General features: G+C 38.9%; 2 long non-coding RNA genes across 2 annotated transcripts in view; one reads left to right on the top strand and one right to left on the bottom strand.

The window, feature by feature from the left end:
* Window positions 1-2402, bottom strand: LOC138760084 (uncharacterized). The gene is made up of 2 exons (XR_011355388.1): window positions 2242-2402; window positions 1-129 (listed from the first exon to the last, which is right to left on the bottom strand). It is a non-coding gene; the product is annotated as an uncharacterized lncRNA (long non-coding RNA).
* LOC138760086 (uncharacterized) overlaps window positions 1936-22896 on the top strand; it is a 26252-nt gene continuing 5291 nt past the window's right edge. Inside the window, exons 1-2 of the long non-coding RNA XR_011355390.1 lie at window positions 1936-2009; window positions 19791-19832. This is a non-coding gene — a long non-coding RNA (uncharacterized lncRNA). The remainder of the gene's footprint in view (window positions 2010-19790; window positions 19833-22896) is intronic.

Raw genomic sequence — 22896 nt, forward strand, 5'->3', positions numbered from 1 at the left:
TTTCCAGTCATTAGATTTCCTTTTAATTTTCCCATATCATGAGTTTTGCCTTCCCAGATCTTTTGATTGCATGACTGTAATTTCTCTCTCTCGCTCTCTCTCTCTCTCTCTCTCTCTCTCGCTCTCTCCCTGTAAGGAAAAAGCTTTTCAAGTAACACTCCACTGTACACAAACAACTGACCAGTTCCTTATATCAATGACTCTCTAAAAATGATATGACTATATTTGAACAGGTAAGAATCCATACTAATGTCATAGAAAAGAGCTAAAAATGTTCACTTTGCATTTTATCCACTTGAAGTCATTAAAAAATTATTTTACTAATGTTGTATTCCTCTTTCTTCAATAAAGAAAGGAAAGGGCACTTCTTTAATTTACAGATGAAAGACTTTGCCCACTGCTGAATAGCCCATTTTGCTCCCATGTCTCCCATGTTGTTTTATATAGATGCCTCATTTTCCCAAGCCATTTCATGAGACTATCCCACTCTCCATTAAGGAATACTTTCTCCTTTAGTGCAAATAGTCGGAGTGTACATAGCACAAACTCTGCAATTTGTAATTTAGTATAACAATTGGGATTCTAAGATTTTTTGTTGAGGCTACTTTTTCTTCAAGCATGTACGAAGGTGCTGAGATGACAGCAAGTTGCCAAGTCTGATGTTAGATCCACTAGCTGGACAACATGTAAATCGACCCTAATATTTCTAAAATGCTTTGCCCCTCAGAATCGTCCTAATGTGCCTCAGTTTAATTTTTCAATTATTTCTATGACCGACATTAAAATTTTGTAATGTGAGTCAAATTCAGAAATGGCTAATTAATCAATCGAGGCAAATTTAACTTGAGGTAAGACTTTGGCCTTGAAAGATGAAAATTTTGATCCGAACAATTGGTATTCTGAAAGTCCAGGCTGCAGTATTGCGAATGAAACATCAATCTGGAACTGGGAAAGAATGTGGAGTTAATATGTGAGTGTATTTAAGGCAGAGATTGATAGGTTCTTGATTAGCCAGGATACCAAAGGTTATGGGGGAGAATGCTAGGCAGTGGGGCTGAGTGGGAAAGTGGATCAGTTCATGATTGAATGGTGGGGCAGACTTGATGGGCTGAATAGCCTATTTCTCCTCCTATGTCTTATCACCATGAGGTACTCAACTATCAAATGAGTGCAGTAATATTTCATCTGTCCTAAGATATATCGTAAGAATTTTCATTAAAGTAGAATATAAGAGAAAATGATAGTCTTTGTATAGAGAGCCATATATCATTAATATTTTGGAAAGACTTTGTAATATTGCCTGCAACAGAAAGGAAGATAATTACAGCTTTAACCCACAATGAAGCCCGTTCATCATTTACTCCATGCCTTGATCTTGGTAATTTCTGGTCCAAAAACTATTTAAATATTTGCACTGAGACAAAACATTTGGCCAAAGTATCTATCAAACTCTGTGCGTGTTTGCCAATACTGACTGTGCTTGTTTTTACAAGCTGATTTTCATTAGGGTTTTCCTTCTTTCCATCTTCCTTGTCATAAATACTCAGGCCTTCTTGATCCCCAACCCTCCCTCACCCCCTATTCCCTCATTACTATGGTATCTTCTTAGCATTCCAGCATTGTACTGTAGATATGTTGAACATAATTTTTTTAGGCTATCTTTTAATATTCCTTCTAAAATCAGTGCTGTATCAAAGATCTTCACGTGTATGTTAAGATCTGGGCTCAGTGACATCCATCCTTTAAAATTAAATGGTTTTCTCTTGGCTAATGGGCTATTTTGTAGCATGCATATACAGCATTTCTTGTTCTTTATCTCTTCAAATTCTGACATGAAATAGTGACAATCCAGCCTGTTGAGATGGTATAATGTCATTTCAAGTTATCTTGTTAAGTCACAATCACATGATCATGTTGACTTTGGTGACAGCTGAAATTAAAACAGTGCAAACTATGAACGACAGTGTGCATGTGTAATTCACAGCATCTTGGTAACAGCATCACTTGAGGTAATCAGTGACCAGTGTTAGTTATTGCATACGTTTAGAAAGCAGTTCCACTTCACAGACAAATTATCTGCCGATAACATAAAATCCTATTTCATTACTTTTTGCTAGTTGTGTTGAACATGTGAACAAAACAAATGTGTGGGTATGTTGCTTAATGTAGAATCCATACAGAATGCTTAAAATTGGCCTGAAAGTGGCCATGAAGGGCCTTGTTATTAATGGATTCCATTACCTCAAAGCGCACACATGATTGACATCATCCCTCAGAGCAGCAGATACCGTTACTTATTGGAACAGCTGTTTAAATACAAAGCTTAAAAATGTGATTTTTTTTCTAAAATCGATGGTCCACCACTTGAACATATTGGGTGCAACTGCACTTCAATCCTCCAGTGCCATCGACCCAACAAACAGCTTTACATCACACAATCACCTGACCAATGAAAAGGGGTCAAATTTTTTCCACCACCTATTGTCTGGAGATGTGTGCAAAACAGAGATGAATTATATTATGTGGTTTCAAAAGATAGCATTCACTTAATTAGTCTCATGTTGTGCCATTATAAAAAGGTTCTCAGAAAATGCCCATTTGTTGAATAAGCTGGGGAAGAAAATAAAGTAATAGATTAATAAGCAGCCGAGTGCACTTGATAAGGTTTTTAGCAGAATTCAGCTGATCGTACTCAGACAAATGATTCTAATTTTAAGCTGCTCTACACATATTAAGAGATCTGCAATTCATTCAATTAAGTACTTCACTGCAGTTTATTTATGAATGCAGTCGTTCAGATAAAAAAATCCTAATTTTCTTTTCCTCGTGACAAAAAAAAAGCCTCCTGTGTTCTCTGTGAATAATTCAATTTCAATATTCACTCTGTCCATTAGATTAAAATGTAGTGGTGACAAAGCTCCAATTCACTTTAAACTGGAGGCTATCTTATTTATTTGGACTATTTCCTCCCATATCTAATTTTCACAAACAGTTCATCTGTGTTGAGGTGAAATCTTCTTTGCAAAACAACAACTGAGAGACATTGTTCATTGTCATTTCAAAGCATTCTGGGAGACATTCTTCCTTCATGATGAAATATGTAGACTAACCTACAAAGTAGGTACCAAGGTGATAAGGTGAAGATGGTTGAAAGCTTTATGTTCCTAGGCATAAATATCAGGCACAAATTGTCCTGGTCCAACCACACTGACACTACTACCAGCTACATGTTTACTTCTTCAGAAGGAAAATAAAATTCAGCATTTCCCCAATGACTCCTTCCAATTTCCAAACTCACTTACATAAAGGATGATTTTTTGATCTCACAAGCCCATCTGACTGCAGCTCTTTGCAGTTTGAATAACACTTTTTTCTGTAAACACTCAGTACTTTTGTTTTATTTTGCATGCAAAAGTCTTTTTCACTGCACATTTGTACACATGACAAGAAGAAACAATTCAACATTTCAACTAAACTCTTGTATTTTATGTGGATGACAATTGAATGATCAAGTGGGATTTCTATCATCCTTTATACTTTGGAAGAAGCATGAACCAAATACTCAATTCCATGACAAAGTTCAATTTTTTTCATTCAATTAATTACAAGGAACGCTCCAGTAAAGTTGGTTCTCCCCATTGTTGTGTAAAAATCCTAAAATTTCTCTAAAGCTTTTTGTATGAACTTTAAAAAGTAGGCAAATATATTCAGTATGTACTTATTGAAATTACCACACTATTAATCAGAAAACTTTGTAGTCTTGCAAAGAATGTTTCTTGAGGAAATCAGATCCATATCCTGTAAATGGATCGGTTCAGCAATAGATGTACTTGTGCTTTAATTGAACCAAATGCAGAACACAGCTTTCATCAGAGAAGCATGCAACTCATTGTGAAGCCTCAAAAGAGTTGCTTTCTGATACATAGTGTGGCAGTGGATTGACGGTATGGCAAAGATGGAAGAATGTTGTTCAGTCATTTTACCCCAAAAAAGCTGGAAGGATCTAAAAACACACCAAAAGAAATGAGAACTGAAGGATGCCAAAATGAGCAAAGTAGTTAACTTTAATGCATGTAAGGCACCAGACATATACGAAACCACTCATGGAAATCAATAGACATCACTGTCCAGAAATTAGTCTAATCCGTGGCCCAAATCAAGCTAAATGATGATAACCACACATACTACTTCTGCTGGCAAGCTTACAAAATTTGGTTCTGTTAACTTCATAGACACTATTAGGTGAAGTGAAACCTTTTGAGAGGGAGGAGAAAAGGTCCACCGATCCATATAACATTTAATAGTCACGGGTGCAGAGATAGAGAGGTTGCAATACATTTGCACAGCAGACCAAGCAGCATCGGTGGGGGGGGCGGGGGGCGGGGGGGGAGAGGAGGGGAACGGGGGGGGGTGTGGAATTGTTGGTTTTGGGCAGAAACACTGCATTCTATGTGGAAAGACTTGCAAGTATTATCAGTATCTACAAAGGGGTAACAGACAAAATATTGCAACATTATTGCTGAGAATCTCCAGCAGTATTTTTTATATTCAATTTTCTTGCATCCGCAGTCTCTTGTGCCCCCCAAATACATTTGCGCAAGTGTTCTAGGATGGCAGGACAGAGTGGAGCAAATATACAGAAAACATTTTGGATTCATGGTTTTATTGACAGAGAGATTGAGTTTATTAGTGGATAGAGTATACTATTCAGTCTGCATCCCCCTCTTTAAATTTTGACCTTGAGAGGACTTTATAGAGATCAAAGATGTAGATAGTTTGCAAAAACAACAATAAACTAAAGAGTATGATAGAAATTAAGCAAAAGAAACTAAGATTAAGAGTTAATATTGAAGTTAAAATAATTTAGTGTTCTCATTTACTGAAGGAGAAACTGTTTTGGAACAGATTTAAGGTGATTGGCATGAAAACCAAAGGGAATGAGAACACTTTACTTAGAACATTGTTGTGAACTGGAATACAAAACCTGAACTGGATCCAATTATGGTGCTCAAAAGAAAAGTGAATAAATATTTGAAGGGAAATAAAATACAGATCAATGGGGAAAGACTTGAAAGTATTATCTGTATCTACAAAGGGGATAACACAGGCAAAATACTGCAACACCATTCGTTAATCCTACAATAATGTGATTCTGCCTTTCTAGAGACAGTTCTGCTGCTCTCTGAACATGTGTTTAATTCTCCACCAGTCTTTCAGCAGAATGATCCATTTGGCAGATGTACCAACACTTGTGTAGGGCTGTATTTTTCAGGCCTTAAGCATAGTGAAGTGTTAGTTGAGTTGTGCGGTTCTTTGAAATGAAAAGTGAAATCTGCCATTAAGTAGCTGAATTCTCCAAGATATGGCAAGTATCATCCATTCTGTTCAGACAGCTTTTAAGGTGAAAAATTTGACTGTGCAGCTGTAATGTTGTCTGAATTATGTCTTAATAGTACAATAACATGAGTAGCAGAGATGAATTCAAGAAGATGGATAAGTACACGAGGGAGTAGAAGGATATGATAACAGGAAGAAATGAAGTGAATAGGCCAGTGTGAAGCATCAATGCCAACACTGACCAATCGAGTTCAATGACCTATTACACACTGCTATAAGTTCAATGCAATGAATCGTTGCCCCAGTTCTTTGCCACTATGGAGATCATGCTGCAAAATGGAATTACTATTGTGCATCTATGTTTGAGGGATGTGTGCAGTAAAGACTTTCCACTCTGCAGCTTTCCATTGTAACAATAGCAGAGGGACTCTTGAAAAGCAAACATCGCTGAGTTGCCAGACATGATTATCCACTATGGCATTGCTAAACCATGGAGATGAGCTTGATAAAGGATTATTATGGTTTGTTTAAAGACTTTAGTGGTTGCCAAAAAGATTGTTGGAAGCCCCTTCCTCAACTGCTCATGTGACTGTATAATCTTCATGGAAAGCAGGCTAAAAATCAGTGATCAATGCAATTATGTGGACCTCAAATGACTGATAGTTAAGTCCCTGAATTGACCCTTTCAGTCAACAGGAATTTGAAGGTGTATAAGTATGTCCTAAAATCTGCTCATGGGATATTGCTATTGATTTCTCTTTATACTGCACTATCAGTTTTTGCCTGTTAAATTTGTCAATTCAGATATACTATCCAATAACCTGTTGAATTAAGACTGACCTAAAAGCAATTTTAAGATTTGAAACAAACTATGCAGAAGTAAGCACCTCTCAGTACAGCTTTATGATACTGAGGATTTGAGGATTTTAGGATTCAATATAAACATTAAAATGAACAATAAATGACATGTGAGACATGGTGAGAATGCACTGTGTGCAATTCTGGTCAACCAGTTACAGGAAATATGTCATTCAGCTGGAAAGAATGCAGAACAAGGGGTGTAGATTAATGGGGTGTAAATGAGGAGGCACAGACTCATGAGCCAAAATGGCCTGTTACCATGTTGTATGTCTAATTTTTTTTTAATTAAAAAAATAAATAATTTGAGTTTTTTTAAATCTTCAAGAATGTTACCAGATTGTGGGCTTGAAAGATCAGGCAATGCTGGATAAATGGAAACTTTCCTCCTTGAAATGCAGGAAGCTGACGGGGTCCTTATAGAGGTATCTAAAATTGTGAGGGGTATTAATGAGGTAAATAGTTTTTTTCCCAAGGGTAAGGGAGCTTCATGCTTGAGGGCATAGATTTCATGTGAGAGGGGACGTTTTAAAGGGAGTGTAAAGAGTGGTGGGTATATGGGTTAGGGTTAGATGTGTCGATCTGTTGCTGTGGTAGGCAAATTGGAATGGATCCGTATCACTGCTCAGACAGGAGCTGAGTGCCACTGGTCAGTTGTCCTTTAGACAGATAACCACATTCTTCTTGGGCACCAGTACAATTGAGGCCTGTTTGAAGCAGGTTGATTCCAGTGAGACATTGAAGATATCCATGAATATATTGGCAAGTTGATCAGCACGTTTTCAGTACTCAGCCAGGTATGCTATCTAGATCAGATGTTTTCCTTGGATTCACTCTCCTGAAGGCAGTCTGTGCATCATATTCGGATACAGACAGGAGAGGATCATCAGTGGACATGAGGGTTCTTCCCTGTTCTGATGGTCAAATCAGGCATGGAAGCCATTGAATTCATCAGGAAGTGAAGCTTTGCTGTCTCCGACTGCACCAGATTTGTTTTTGTAGCAGGTTATGTCATTTAGGCCCAGCCACAGGTGTCTGATATACTTCCTTGTTCCCATTCTTTGCCCGGGAGTTGGCTTTTTTGTAGGTCATACCTGCTTCCTGTAGAGTGCTCGGGATCTCCAGACTTGAATGCCTGTGATCTGGCTCTCAGCAGGGTCTGGATTTCATTGTTCATCCAGGGCTTCTGGTTAGGGAACAACGTGAACAATTGGGAGGGGACACACTTGTTCATGGCTGTCTTGATAAAGCCTCACAAAATTAGTCAAAGTGAGATAGCATGGGTTCAGAGCCTTAAAGTATTTTGCGCATGTCATTGAGATCTCCTCTCACTCTTTTCTGGAGAACACAGCCCCTGTCGATTCAATTGATCCTCATAAAGCAAAACATCATCTTGGTACCAGTCAAGCACATTTTCACCTCATTCCCTCCATAGTGAGTGATGGTTCTCTTACTACAGAGACTTTTTCAAAAACTAAATGCAGGACTGAGGTTCTGCTGCAGGGTAAAGTTTATATCCATGCACAAGCACTGTGAATTTTTGCTCAATTTCTCTTCCCTATTTCTTGGTCTCAAAATTTCCTTGATGGATCCAATGCCCTTACTTTTGCTCAACTGTCTATATACAGGCATGGAATTAAACACTGATCCCTGTCTTTGTGGCTCAGAATGACACAGAGAAACATACTCTTGACTGATCTGAGCATCTGTCCAAAGCATGTTGACATTGATGTTCTCCAAAATGAGGGGCCTATTGCAGCTTTTTTGACCAATGATGAGCTCGTCGACTTTATTCACTTTGCTACCAACTTCCACCCTGTCCTCAAATTCACTTGGTCCATCTCTAGCAACAATGTCCCCATTCTCGATCTCTCTGTCTCTATCTTAGGGGTCGAACTCTCGACAGACATTTTCTACAAACCCATCAACTCCCATAACTATCACAATTATATCTCTCCACATCATGTCCCCTGCAAGGATTCCATTCCTTTCTTGGAATTCCTCCATCTCCGCCTCATCTGCTCCTTCCATGCAAGATTATCCAAGATGTCCTCCTTCTTCCCCTCTACCATCAGCTCAACCATCATCCACATATCCTCTATTACTCATACATCTTCCCTAGCTCCCTCCGCCCCATACTAACAAGGACAGGATTCCCCTTATTCTTATCTATCATTCCACCAGCCTCCACATCCAACATATGGCCCTCCACCATTTCCACCTCCTACCATGTGATGCCACTATTAGACATATCTTCCCCTCTCCTCCCCTCAGCCTTTCTGCAGAGACAGCTCCTTCCACGACTTCCTCGACCAACTCCTACCTTCCCACCACTCTTCTTCTTTGGCTTGGCTTCGCGGACGAAGATTTATGGAGGGGGTAAAAAGTCCACGTCAGCTGCAGGCTCGTTTGTGGCTGACAAGTCCGATGCGGGACAAGCAGACACGATTGCAGCGGTTGCAAGGGAAAATTGGTTGGTTGGGGTTGGGTGTTGGGTTTTTCCTCCTTTGCCTTTTGTCAGTGAGGTGGGCTCTGCGGTCTTCTTCAAAGGAGGTTGCTGCCCGCCAAACTGTGAGGCGCCAAGATGCACGGTTTGAGGCGTTATCAGCCCACTGGCGGTGTTCAATGTGGCAGGCACCAAGAGATTTCTTTAGGCAGTCCTTGTACCTTTTCTTTGGTGCACCTCTGTCACGGTGGCCAGTGGAGAGCTCGCCATATAACACGATCTTGGGAAGGCGATGGTCCTCCATTCTGGAGACGTGACCCATCCAGCGCAGCTGGATCTTCAGCAGCGTGGACTCGATGCTGTCGACCTCTGCCATCTCGAGTACTTCGACGTTAGGGGTGTAAGCGCTCCAATGGATGTTGAGGATGGAGCGGAGACAACGCTGGTGGAAGCGTTCTAGGAGCCATAGGTGGTGCCGGTAGAGGACCCATGATTCGGAGCCGAACAGGAGTGTGGGTATGACAACGGCTCTGTATACGCTTATCTTTGTGAGGTTTTTCAGTTGGTTGTTTTTCCAGACTCTTTTGTGTAGTCTTCCAAAGGCGCTATTTGCCTTGGCGAGTCTGTTGTCTATCTCATTGTCGATCCTTGCATCTGATGAAATGGTGCAGCCGAGATAGGTAAACTGGTTGACCGTTTTGAGTTTTGTGTGCCCGATGGAGATGTGGGGGGGCTGGTAGTCATGGTGGGGAACTGGCTGATGGAGGACCTCAGTTTTCTTCAGGCTGACTTCCAGGCCAAACATTTTGGCAGTTCCCACCACTCACTCCCTTGGTAACTACCCCTGTGACAGTAGGAGATGCTTCACCTCTTCCCTCACCATCATTCTGGGCTCCAAACAGTCCTTCTAAGTGAAGCAACACACTGCATATTACATCAGTAGAAGAAGCTTCAGTATAGGCATCTCAGGAAAAAGTTTTAGCTTTTACCACATTGATAGCCAGATGAGCTATTTTTTTTAAATGGAAAGGTGATTCATCCCCTACTCATACACAGTGGCTGTATGATGTAATGTCCTATTTAAGTTTAAACAAAATTAGATATAATATTAAAGATAGAATGTTTCAATTTATAAAATTGTGGAGCCCATTCTTAGAATTTTTTTTAATTGGAAGAATTAATAATTACTGTATGTTCAAGTGATTCTTTGCCTGTTCTCGAAGTGGGCGGGGGGGGGGGTCATCAGTGGTTCCATATTATTGATTTTTTAATTATTTATTATTAAGGTAGCCTTGATTAGAGGGAAGGGTTAGATTAGATTAAGTTTAGATGGTAGTTTTTAGGTTTTTTTTTTATTTTGTCTCCTCATCATTTCTATCAATAGTTTGAGGTATTACAAGTAAATATTGATGTATTTTTATATACTTTTTTTAAAAAAATGTGTGTTTACTTGTATACAAATGATTACTATGTAATTGTCAATTTTTATGTAGTCTTCTATGATAATCAATAAAAATATTTAAAAAGAAAGAATACGATGCAAGTTGCCTGATGCGATTGCAGAAAGCAATGGCAAAAAAATAATACATTTCACCAAATGCCTATATTTACCACCTTAGCTGATCCAGATGAATTTTCAGGCTGACTTACAGCAAATATCTCTGGGAAGGGTAATCATGTCTGTCTGTGTAACTGGAGGCAAATTGAGCACAAAAAAGTCCCAGATTCAGCAAAAGAAACAATCAACATTGGTAAAGCCATCTTCATACAAGTAGTGCCATGGGGTTTCCAAGTCTTACACTAAGAGGTGTCAACTGCAAAGATTCAGCACTTCCTTTATAACGAGCAGGGATTCAGCTTCATTTATGTATTGAAAATTGGAGAGTGAAATCCAAAAACTAGTAGCCGAGAGGTGTGAATTTCACTTACTAAGTTGAGCCAGTCTATATCCAAAAAGGAGAACATTAGTCTCATGTTTGATTAATATATGAGTACATTAAGAATTCAATTTAAAAGACCAACACTTGCTTAGGAGCACTAAATAGACAATGAGAAAATGCGCCTTTGTTTCTGTCTCATTTCTATTCCAGTGAAATTTGCACTTTTTATAATCTAAAATACCAGTTTGCCTCAGGACAATAGGATAATCAGAGAAAATAATTATGTAAACTGCACATACCTAATGAACCACAACCCAATGCTTGTTATGGTTTATTTTCACTTTAATAAGCATATTACAAATCTTTTAAAGAATTACCATGAAAATGTACTTAAAAATCATTGGTTTGCTTATAGTCATCACTACAAATTTCTCAAAATTTGGTTGCAAGATCACGAATGTTGTTGGGGTCTGTTTTCCCAGTTCTGGCCTTTTGTCTGCAACCTGTTTTCTTTGGTTCTCTGAGCAATGGTTCCTTCAGCAATGTGACCAAAGCTCTGGAGATCTTTCTCCAAATCACAATGTCTCTCTCTCTCTTATTTAGAACTCTTCTTTAAACTTCTGTAAGGTTGGTCTGAAAATAAAATGTTTATGTTTCCTTTAATGAGCTAACTAATGAAGGAATGCCTCAATGAAAAGAAATGGGTCCGATCCTTTCATTTGTTTTTTTTTCGGACAGAGACTATGCGGAGTAATCACTTTTCCCTAAGAAAAGCATTTAGAGAATTCACAATCTCATATTTCAATAAACTAGCAAGTAAGGATTTGGCAAACACTAGTTTGCAATATCTTTTGTGGAACCCGTGTTATAAAATGTTGCCTTTTATTTACAGAAACAAGGCAGTTCTTTGCTTGCAAGTTATGTCTGTCGAGTCACTCGTGCATATCAGCAAACAGCAGCAAGTGTTGAACAGAGCTTGACAGCAAAGGTGCCTTCTTATCACCAGTTGGCCTTTACAGAAAGGCATAACAAGGTCCAGAATGTGTTATATGGCATCAGAATGATAGAAGCTTTCACCAACATCTTTTAGCTTCCAGAGATATGCGGGAGAAGGGATTATTCTAATAGAAATCCATAGGAAATGAAAAGTATCCAGAATAGTCTCTGCCTGAAGGGTGCATGAAATACATTCCAAACACAGCAGTCTCCTAACTCATACAGATGCACTAAAAGCAGACTGCACCATCCTTGAGCCTTCCCACTGCACAGTTTTCTCCAGTTTGTCAGTGTTGTGTCTGCTTGCTGGCCAGAGGCAGTGCTAAATCTGAGTGGAAGACTTCTGCATTTCAGCCTGGAGATTGCCAATTGCCAAAGGTTTTACTATGATCTCAGCAATCTCTTAATTGCACTTGAGTTGGGTGGAAACCGGCTTCAGAGTTAAAGGTGATATCAGGAGGAAGGCAAGATGGATCATCTAATTGGCACTTGGAGCTAAACAGTTTTAGGTGCTTCAGCCTTGTCATTATCGCCCATGCCTTGCTTTTCCTTTGCCATGATCTTCTGTTCTTCACTGAGACAAGTCTGTCTTCCCACTTTAATGGCAATGATAGAGTGATGGATATACTAAGCCATGAGCTTACACATGGTGGTGGTGTAGCTTTCTGCTGTTGTAATAGTTCCAAAAGCCTCATTGACACCCTGTCTTCAGCTGCCAGCTCTGCCCTCCCTTTCTGCATAATCACGATGCCACAGTGCTGTAAAAGGTGACCTTGTCTGAAGACTGAGTTATGTCTCTGCCAGGTTTGTGCATTAACCACATCCAGAATAGGTGAGGGCAACCCCAGGTAGATCTATCCCTTGTGTCATTTCACTAACTGGCTGCCACAGACCTGAGATACACATAACCAGGAGACACACATTGTGGACCAATGACCACAGAATAATTATACACCACCATCACAGGGTTGGTCCCACCAACAGACATTGAAGCCCCTACCCTCCACCTAGAATACACTCTGTGTCCTTGCTACTTTCCATGCCGTTTCCAAGTGTTGTTCAACCTGGAGGGATACTTCCTCAGCAGCTGAGGGAGAGCACTGTGGAGATCAGAAAGATGTTTCCATTATCCATGATTGATCTGATGCCAGGAGACTTCAATGGATCCTAATATCAATGCTGAGGACCCCTTGGGGTTGGCACTCACACGCACATACCATGTTCCACCATACTGCCATCTCTGATGAATCTGTCCTCCCAGTACATAGTCAATGTTTGTGATAAGGGGTCTGTGGAGTTGTCTCTTAGATATGACCCCTTCACCTACAGACTGCAGAAAATTAAACAGCTTGATAAAACATAAGTGTGCTAAGTATAACCATATAACCATTTACAGCACAGAAACTTGCCCCATCTAGTTTGGCCATACTGGTGAAAAGGATAAATATTGGGAGAAATTTGGTAAAATTAGAGTAGGTTACATACATACACACATTTTAAACCAGATCTTATTTGAAATACAAAGAATTCATATTCAGTAACATTGCAGAAACTTTGGAGAATTTTATGCACATTTCACAAGTAGGTGCTAATTGAAATGATGTCATGAAATGAGTAGACCATTGTCTTGGAGGAGACAAAACTGGCTGTTTGTAAGCACCTATAGAATGCTCACAGAATGGTCACTTCTAGGTTTTGTTTACCTAAGAGAACAGCTTGACCAAGAGGGAGAACTCCTGTGGTTTGCTGAAGTAGGTGGGGTTTTTTGAAAGTGAGTCACATGGGCTTTCTGGCAGTTGGCAGTTGGGGAGAGGGAGAGAGAGAGAGAGAGAGAGAAACAAGCTCTCTCAGCCAGTGTGTGTGTGTGTGTGACACTGCAAGTGACTGTACAGTCATGGCTAAAACAAGCCAGGAAAACCTGGTGGGAAACAGAAAGCCCCAGAGCAGTGGATGGTTGGAAGTGTTATCTGTCTGATGTTTCTCTTGGAATAAGTGGAACAGAAAGGAACTCAGTGTTAGCCTGTAAGAAAGAGGTTATCAACTGGAGAACTCTGATGGGGCAATTTTATCAGCGAGACATTGAGTTGACTAATGGTGGTACATCAGTTGTGGACATCCTGGAACAACAAATCTCTCTCTGCAAACCCTACAAGAACTTTCCTAAGTGGTAAATATTTGTTTAAGTAACTACTTGTCTTGATGAATGTCTATTGCTGCTGGGTTTTGGGGTCCTTTGGGCTCGTAACACTAGTCCATGCTGAACATCTTCTCCCACCTAGTCCCACTGACACACATTTGGCCCATAATCTTCCACACCTCTCCTGTCCATATACCTATCCAACCTTTCTTTGAATAGTAACATCGATCTCGCTTCTACCACCACTGCCGGAAGTTCATTCCATGCTCCCACCACCCTCTGCGTAAAGAAATTCCCCCTTATGTTTCCCTTAAGCTTTTTCCCTTTTACTCTCAATCCATGCCCTCTTGTTTGAATCTCCCCCACTCTCAGTGGAAAAAGCTTATCCACATGGACTCTATCCATCCCCCTTATAATTCAGAATACCTCTATCAAATCACCCCTCAACCTTCTACACTCCAGGGAATAAAGTCCTAGCCTGCTCAACCTTTCCCTGTAACTCAAAGCCTGAAACCATGGCAACATGCTCGTAAATATCTTCTGCACTCTCTCTATACTGTTTATATCCTTCCTGTTATTCATGACAAAAACTGGGCATGATTTGGTCATATTCAAATTCAGTGCCCAGGTTGACACCAGGATTTCTTGATCTAATACAGAATAATGATGCAACTAAGTATGTTGGGTCGCCATGTCAGGAAGTGAACAGATTGTAGTATGTCTATAATCACATCTAACCAAACTGGTCAGAGATGGCAGTTTGATAATTATCAATATGAAAGGGTGACATAGTTAGTGTAGTGGCTAGCACAACACTATTACAGCATCAGCGAACTGGGTTCAAATCCACCACTGTCTGTAAGAACTTTCTACGTTCTCCCCATGACCACATAGGTTTCCTTTGGGTGTTCCAGTTTTCTCCCATGTTCCAAAGGCAGAGGGAATTGGTAAGTTAATTGGTCACATGGGTGTACTTGGGCAGTGTTGGCTTTTGGGCTGGAAGGGCCTATTACTGTACTACATCACCAGATCACCATTTTTTAAAAAATCTGCTTTTTACTTTTAAATTCCAAAGCTGCCATGCTGAGATTCAGCTGCAAATCTCTGGATTGTTAACTTAACCAGGACTCCACCATCAAACACCCAAAATGGAATTTCAGTCTTTTGCTCAAATCATAACATAAATTTAGCTAATTCCACAGCTTTGGCTATTCCTCTGTAAATTTAGATGTCTCTGAACCTTTCTATTCCCCCTCTTTATTTAGCCTTGAAATTGCTATGGGTGATAATTACAGATTTTTTTTCATACCTACATATAATTTCTTTCTTGTTCTTTCCATAAAGGTGTTAACACATTGCTAAAGATGAAACAGGGTCATTTACAAGAGTGTTAATTGTCTGTGAGGTAATATTGTCATCAGTATTTACCAGAATTAGTATGTTTCTCAATCACACCAAGTTGGTCTCTTTAACTCTTCTGAGTTAAAAGCAAGCTCTCCTAACCCATGAGAAATAAAATGAATAATGAAAAGATGATGCCCTTGCGATGTAATTTATAACTTCTGTATACTTTATCTATCACTGCACTATGTTTTTGTACTTTATCCATACCTTGATACCCTGCCCTCTTTACTCCCTATCTGTTGTTTCATCTATTCATCTTATTTTTTGCTGTTGCACTTCCTACTATATTTGTTGGATTCCCTCACACAAAACATAAGCTTCATAGTATTTTGGAACGCGTGACAATAAATTTATTAATTGATTCATTCATTCTTTGCATTTGCTTTTCTTACCCCATTCTTTATTTTTACATTCTCCTCCTTACACTGGAGTGGTATCTAATGTCCAGTGACATACATGCTAGTCACCACCTACCATCCAAAATGATCACCATTATTGATAGAGTCCAAATAATCAAGATCAATTTTGATTTCCAACTCCAGGTGGAATATGATGATAATATCCTCAAAATGGTCTAACTGATAAAGACATATCAGAAGTTAACCAGCTAGCTTTTCAAATTTATGTTCTCCATCGAATATGAATACAGCTAATCTACTTTTAAATTGCCTGATTGAGACCACTTTAAAATTAGAGGAACCAAACCTATCTTTGCCTCTGCAGAACTTGTTTAGTTTCTCCAGCACTTTTTTGGATTAACTTTAAATTCACCTTCCAGTGTTATCCCCATATCCTTTACTTCCATCAACATCCAGAAATCATTTGATCTCTGTTTCGAACATACCCGGTGACAGAACATCTGTAGCCCTTTGATATGGAGAATCCCAAAGATTCATAGCCTCTTCTTGACACAATTACCTACACAGTGTATCAACTGCTGAGTCAAATAAAAAGACCTTAGACCCAGGTTTAGTACAACTTAATCATTAATAACACTATGCAATAATGACTTTATAGTTGCTTTAAAAATCAAATAAAGTTGTTGATGTCTATGACTTGTTCAAACAAATCTGTACTAAAGTTGAGTTGAGTTTTCCAAAGTTTATTAAACAATATTAAACATGGTTAACAATATTATTAGTTGGTATATATTGTTACAAGCCACTAACGATTGTTAGATGGTGCTAAAGCTTTGTTAGATGGTCAATAAAAATTGTTGGAACATTCTAATTCCTTCCATTTCATAGAACAAAGGAACTAAAGTGAAACATCTTTAACTTTTTAACAAACAAAGAAAAGCTAGCTATCCTTGAAACAAAGATGTTGCTAGGATACAGCAAAAAATATGCAAACAATATCTTAAAGCCAGAAACAGAATTTGCTTGCAATCATTAAATATATTTTAACCCTTACAATACCAGTCCCTAATTATTAAGTTTAAAAAATAATAATTATCATCACCAAGAAAAAAATAAAACATAGTACATAGTAGTATATATCAGTTAAGTTTCAAAAGAAAATGAAAATAAATTATCAAAGCTTTCAGCCTCTTGTAAAAGACAGATTTTGGTAATTGATCTGTACAGAAAGCCAGTCTTGATCCGAACTTGAAGTACAAGTCCACTTTTGTACTGGATGGTATCAACAATCTTTCCCGTCAACCAAGAATTTCAAGGCACTGAATTGTCCATGATGATCACGACATGCCTCTCTGTGAAACTGCACTTGATTTTACACTATTTTTGTTGCTGCTACAACAGTGGAAGAACAAATCTAATATAAATTGCACCTGTTTCCACCTGTTCTTCACATATATGTCTTCCTTCTGAAACGGACCAAGTGGCAATGAAGGCTTAGTCTTAAGAACCAAAAGGTGATTTGGGAGAAGTGGATCAAGATCATTTGGATCTATAGAAATCTTAATGTGGATGACTGTTGAGGATGGTTTCAACTTACATAGAACTGTCCAAAGACCTACCTCATTAAGATTTTGTTCATCTAGGATGGATTTGAGATCGTTTCGCACTGATTTACTCCGCGGTATGAGCCAGAAGGGGGAAGGAAGATCCAATTAATTCTTTTCTGGGGTAGACATCAAGAACTGATCCTGATTCTAGTCCATAATCACTTTCTTTAATTTGTGTTGAGCCCTCACAAAGTCAACTCATCGTTCTTTTACCTGACCGCGCCTGACAATAAAATGCTAAAGGGCATTAATGAAGGAATCTGTGTCAAGTGATGATGCCACTTCATTCTGAATTGCCCTTAAGGCTAAACATGGGAAAATAACACCATAGCATTTCACAACACTCCTTCCACACTTTACTCCAAAGGGTCCAAAATAATCAGCTCCAACATATGTTCATCGAGAGGTTCATCAGGAGAGACTCTGTCCAGGGGCAAATCTGCCATCGGCTGTTGTCCAGGAGGAGTATTTATACGCCAACAAACAACACATTTTGACATAATTTTTCTGATATACCCAGGAATCCAACATTTTTTGGGTAGATTGGATAACATGTGATTGCGACCACTATGGCCCACAGCATTGTGAATATGTCGAAGAATCAAATCAGAGGTGTAAAGATCTTTGGTCTGCATGACAGGGTGTTTCATCTCTTCTGGCATTGTTGCTCTGCCAATTCACCCTCCCCCCCCCCCCACCCCCACCCCCGCCAAACTCTTAATACATCGTTCTCCAGAATGGGACTTGTCCTTTTAATATTCATTCCCTCTTTTTATTCTTTTAAAATATTTTATTGTTTAACAAAAACCCTTAACACAAGGTATGCTAATCAAATTCAGACTTTGATCAAATCATATTATTTGAACAATAATCATAATTATTACATTAACTTATTTTGTTCAGGACAGCAAATTCTACAACTATGATAATTAAACAATTAAATCAGAATGATGTACCAGTAAACTAACCAATGAAAAGCAATCAGCATTGACTGGAGGTTAGTGCTCTATACATGACACTAAAACATGTTCAATTTAAACCAACAACAAACTATTCTAACTGTTAAAAAGTACTGATCTTACAATGAGTACAGTACCACTCAGCGCCAGGATTCAGCGTTCAACTGGTCACAGCTTCGTTTAAAAAAAGGTCTTCTTGAGCCAACTGGTGCGGGATCGGTGTCCAAAATAATATTGAGTACAAAAGTTATGTGAAATTCCCTTAGGTAAGCTATTTTTAACTTCTCTGAAGTGATTATGTTGTTCTGTGATATGATCCATGATCTGTAGTTAAACCTTTTACTTGTTAATCTTAATAATACTAAAAATGAAAAGATTAGATATAATATTAAAGATGCAAAGTCTGAATTTGATAAGATGTGGGGCCTATTCATGGATTATTATCATAATCTGAGGATTTAAATGGTGTGGATGCGCTGAGGATTCCCTGCCTGGTGTCTGGAGGGGTGTTATTCAATTCATATTTACAATATATACAGATAACCCTTGTTTGGAGGGAGGAGGTAGATTAGCAGGGATACTTTTTTTTTCCTTTTTATTATTATTCCTTTTATCAGACTTGAAATGTCATCTGCAAATCTCTTTCTCTCGCAAAACCAATTATCTCCATCTCAGCATTAATCAATTCTTCAGGATCTCCTGACTCTTTTTGTGGTAGATCATTTTGATGGATGTTATCCGATTGAAATTGAACAAGAACATCACTTATTTGTTTGCTCTGTCTGCTACGATTCAGAAACCATCTTTTAAATCTGAGCATCTATTCAAACAATTTTAGGATGAGAAGTAATGGATTAAGCAGGTAACTGTATTCTTTCATTCAGACATTCTCTGAACAGCCTTTGCAGTCTTACTACTTGTTTCAGGGTCCTCTGGTAAAATTTCTTTTAGTTTATCAAGATTTTGAGGCCACTCTTTTTGAGGGTGAACACCCATATTTCATTCTTCAGAAAAGACTTAGCTTTCAAACATCAGGAAGCCAGATCAGCAAGGATTGTTTAATTGTGTTAACCTGTCTCCACTGTATTGGACATGAGATTATCAATTTCAGTGATTCTGTTAGTCACAAAAGTTCAAAACCCTGTCATTTTATTGTTGAACTATTTGAGCACTGAGATGTTATCAGTTCAAACTATGAAATTTGTTAGTTCCATCTGCAACTTTTGTTTCAACATTGTGTCCATTCTGCTCGCTACGGTAGCAGCCATCAACTCCACTCGAGGGATAGTGGCTGGTTTTAGTGGAGCCACTCTGGCCTTTCCCATTGAAAATCCACAATGTACCTGATCCTTGTTATCTTGCACTAACATGATAGGTAACTAACAATTCTGTAACCATCTTCATATGCATCAGCAAAATGATGCAATTGAGCAGATGTTAGAAATCTGAAATTTGGGGGTTTGAAGCCTCTGTCAATCTTGAAGTCTTCCAGCATATGCAGATCTTGAATCCAATGCATCCATTCCTGTACAATGGATTCTGGTATCTCATCATCCCAACCAATCCTTTCCCTACACAAATCTTACAGGATTTTCTTGGCAGTCAGGTGCCAATATTCCTCGAGGATCATATATTCAACTGACGGCTGACAGAATCCCCCTTCTTGTGAGCGGACAGTCCTTCAAAATATTTTTTAATTTAAAAACGTCACATTGAACACACCATTTACAGCTAACACCCTCTCTACAGCAAGGTTGTCATGGTTTAAGTTCAGATTTTTTAATTTCTTTTGCCCTCTCTATTTCAGGTATGGGAGCCCATTACTTGGCGACTGTTACTTGTCCATTTGGTAAGCAGAAAGTCTCCTTTGAAACCGATTGCTCTCAACTCATGATAAAGAGCTTTGCTGCTTTTACTGTAGCTGCAGAATTGAGACAGTGATCCACATAGAAGTTATTCCTGATGGTGTTTATACTTTGAGAGATAAATTGTTTCATATTGTCGTCAGCACACTTCCTAAGGACAAAATTCGCACAAATTGGTGATGAAATCACTCCCAATAGATGCCCCGTCATTCTGTATTCCACCATGTTTTGACTCTAACCTCCATCAGGACACCAAAGTAATTGCAACAAGTCACAGTCTCCATTGGGTACTTTCACCTGATGGAACATTTCTATAATGTCTGCAGTGATGATAACAGGTTCTTTATGGAATTTAGTTAAAGACTCCTATCAACATACTGGTCAAATCAGGAATTTAGTGAAACTCTCCAAAAGGTTGCTCCACAATCAAACACCACAAAAAAGTTTTTTCCTTCTGTGGATGCAAAACTCTAAGGTGTGTACCATTGATTTGCCATCACAGCGTTCCAAGATATCATCTGATATTTTATCGAAATAGCCTTTAAATATCATGTCAGGCACTCAACTGGTGTAATCTGAATGAAAGGAAAAAATTTTGTTTTTTTTTGGGAGGTTAAACTCTTCAATTTAATTTTTTTCACACTGTGAACCATATCAATCAAAACACATACAAACATTTCCCTCTTAAATATACACAGTGGCATTTTTTCCCTTTTTTTCCCCTTACCTTCCCTCCCCCCTTCCCACCCCTCTCCAAACCCATTAAACATTCAACATAATTCCCTTTCTTTTAAAGGTAATCCAATGCAATAATGGTCATTAACTAGTTTGGCAGTTTTTGTCATCATTTCCAAGAACTGCTGGTCTTCCCTTGAAGGTTCTTGCTCATCCCTGAGGCACTTAGGAAAGTCATTCTTGAACTGCTGCTCCAACAGCTCATCAAGTTTAACATTTGGTATCTTGTTGACACTTTTATGGCCGACTGCTTTTGATCCTCTTTCCTTCCTCCTAATAGTCCATTTATCATCCAACTAAGCATTGTTTTTAAAGCATAAGGTCCATCTCCCTTCTTTTCCTTTTCATATCCAGTGGTTCCAGAACTTTTAGCACATTTGAACAAATCAGCAACTCTATCTCAGAGTTGATTTCACGTAAACAAACATTTTTTCAAATGTGTCCATGGCTCAATGTCGTTTTGATGTGGGATGTTTCCTTTATACACAGGCCTAGATTTCAGAGTGTATACACCCAGAATGTCACAAAAATTGTTACTATCCAGTCCAGCGATCTCTGGGCCGAAAACAACATTGGTTTCAATGTGTTTAACTTGACCTATGGTTCTCAATAGAATTTTTGACCTTTTAAGATTAAGCTTATTCATTAGCCCCCACGATGAAAAATGACGCAGTGTTTCCTGGGTCGAGAAATGTATGTATTATTGCACTTCCTTTCTTGGCCTTAACTTGTACAAAGTTTCCAGTTGTTCTCTCTGACCCCAGGAAGACCATTTGTCACTATTGAGTCTTGAACACTGTTTTCAACTGCTTCTTTTCTTGTCATTTGTTCCTTTTCTGTATTCTTCTTTTCCTGAAAGCTCTGTGGCATTCTAGGATGCTTTTGACTGCATATTTCGCAGCTGAGTTACATCTTGAAGTTTCTGCTGCTGTGTCCTTTATACAGACAGGCAAAGCATACTTAGTCCATTTTCCTTAAAAGAAAAGCGATTTTTCTCGCTATGGGTCTTCTTTTCCGACTGCGCACACTTTTCCAAATCATGCTTATCTTTACAGAACAAGCATTTCTTCACAGCAGGCAAACTTTACTTTTCCCACAACTGCCAGGGAGGTGGCAAATGGACTTTTTAAAAAACATTTTGGTTGAGGGTATGATTTGGATGGCTGATCTCTGCCATGACATTGCAACATCCTCTTAGAAAAAGGGTGTAAACTTGTAGAATTCTCATGCCATCCAGTTTTATTGACAACCATGAAAGAGCCTTCTGTATATAGCTGTAGGAATTTTACGCTTGTTGCCAAAATACTTCTTTAGAAAAAACTTAGCCCTTTTGAATCCTTCGTTCAGGGCCATATGATAGCAAGTCCTTACAAATACTTGTGGTTGTCCACTTCTGAACTGTTTCAAATAATGTAGACATTCATCCAAGTTTTGGCTCTTAATGTCACCATCAAAAACTGGAATATTTTCTCTTGGGCAGAGAAGAGAGAGACTGTAACTGAATTAATGATGCAGCTATTTCATTTTGCTTTCTCGTGCTTGAGCGTAAGTTACTTTGTTCACCCAGATTTCTGTTACCTATTGGGAGTGGCAAGAATCCTGCATCATAAGTTGTCATTTGGGTCACATCTCTGTCCAATGGGGTCATTACTGGGGATTGAGATTTTTGTACCATCGTGCCTTAACCTGGCTTGTTCAGGTCCATCCCTATCTCGTAACCATAACATTGGCTCTTCTTTGGTATTAAATATTTTAGTTTCCTATTGCCCTTCCTTAAAACATGACTCCACAATGTTAGGCGCCTTAGATAATTTACTTTGAGCACCAGATACCTCTGAGCCTTCTAGTTCCCTCGACTTACTAACAGCTATTTTTTTTTATCAGTTCCTGCTTTTTCTTCCTTAGCTGCTCCCATTTCTGCTCCTCTTGGTCATATATCATCCTCTATTTCAGACGTCACCTTAATCTCTGACTTTGTTTCCATTCTCGATTGTCCATCCTCCGCACCACCATCTTGCGGCACACCTTCTGGCAATATCAAGTGGCTGCTCTTAGTTTCTATTGACGGCTTTTGCAGTTCTTCTGCGGGGTTTGAATTCCCAGCAGCTGTACCCTCATCCTTTTCTCTTGCCTCATTGAGGCTCCCAAAGAGAACAGTTTTGTCGCTGTTGCAATTTTTCTCATGACCTTCATCTTCTCAACACTTAGCTCCTCAGAGGCAGCAGCTTCAGTGGCAGCTTCCATATTATCCTTCTCCATCCAGCTGATTTTCACACTCCGGCATGCCTCCTTGAGTTCAAAATGCTCTAAATA

This window comes from Narcine bancroftii, chromosome 4 (genome assembly GCF_036971445.1).
Source record: "Narcine bancroftii isolate sNarBan1 chromosome 4, sNarBan1.hap1, whole genome shotgun sequence".
Classification (NCBI taxonomy): Eukaryota; Metazoa; Chordata; class Chondrichthyes; order Torpediniformes; family Narcinidae; genus Narcine; species Narcine bancroftii.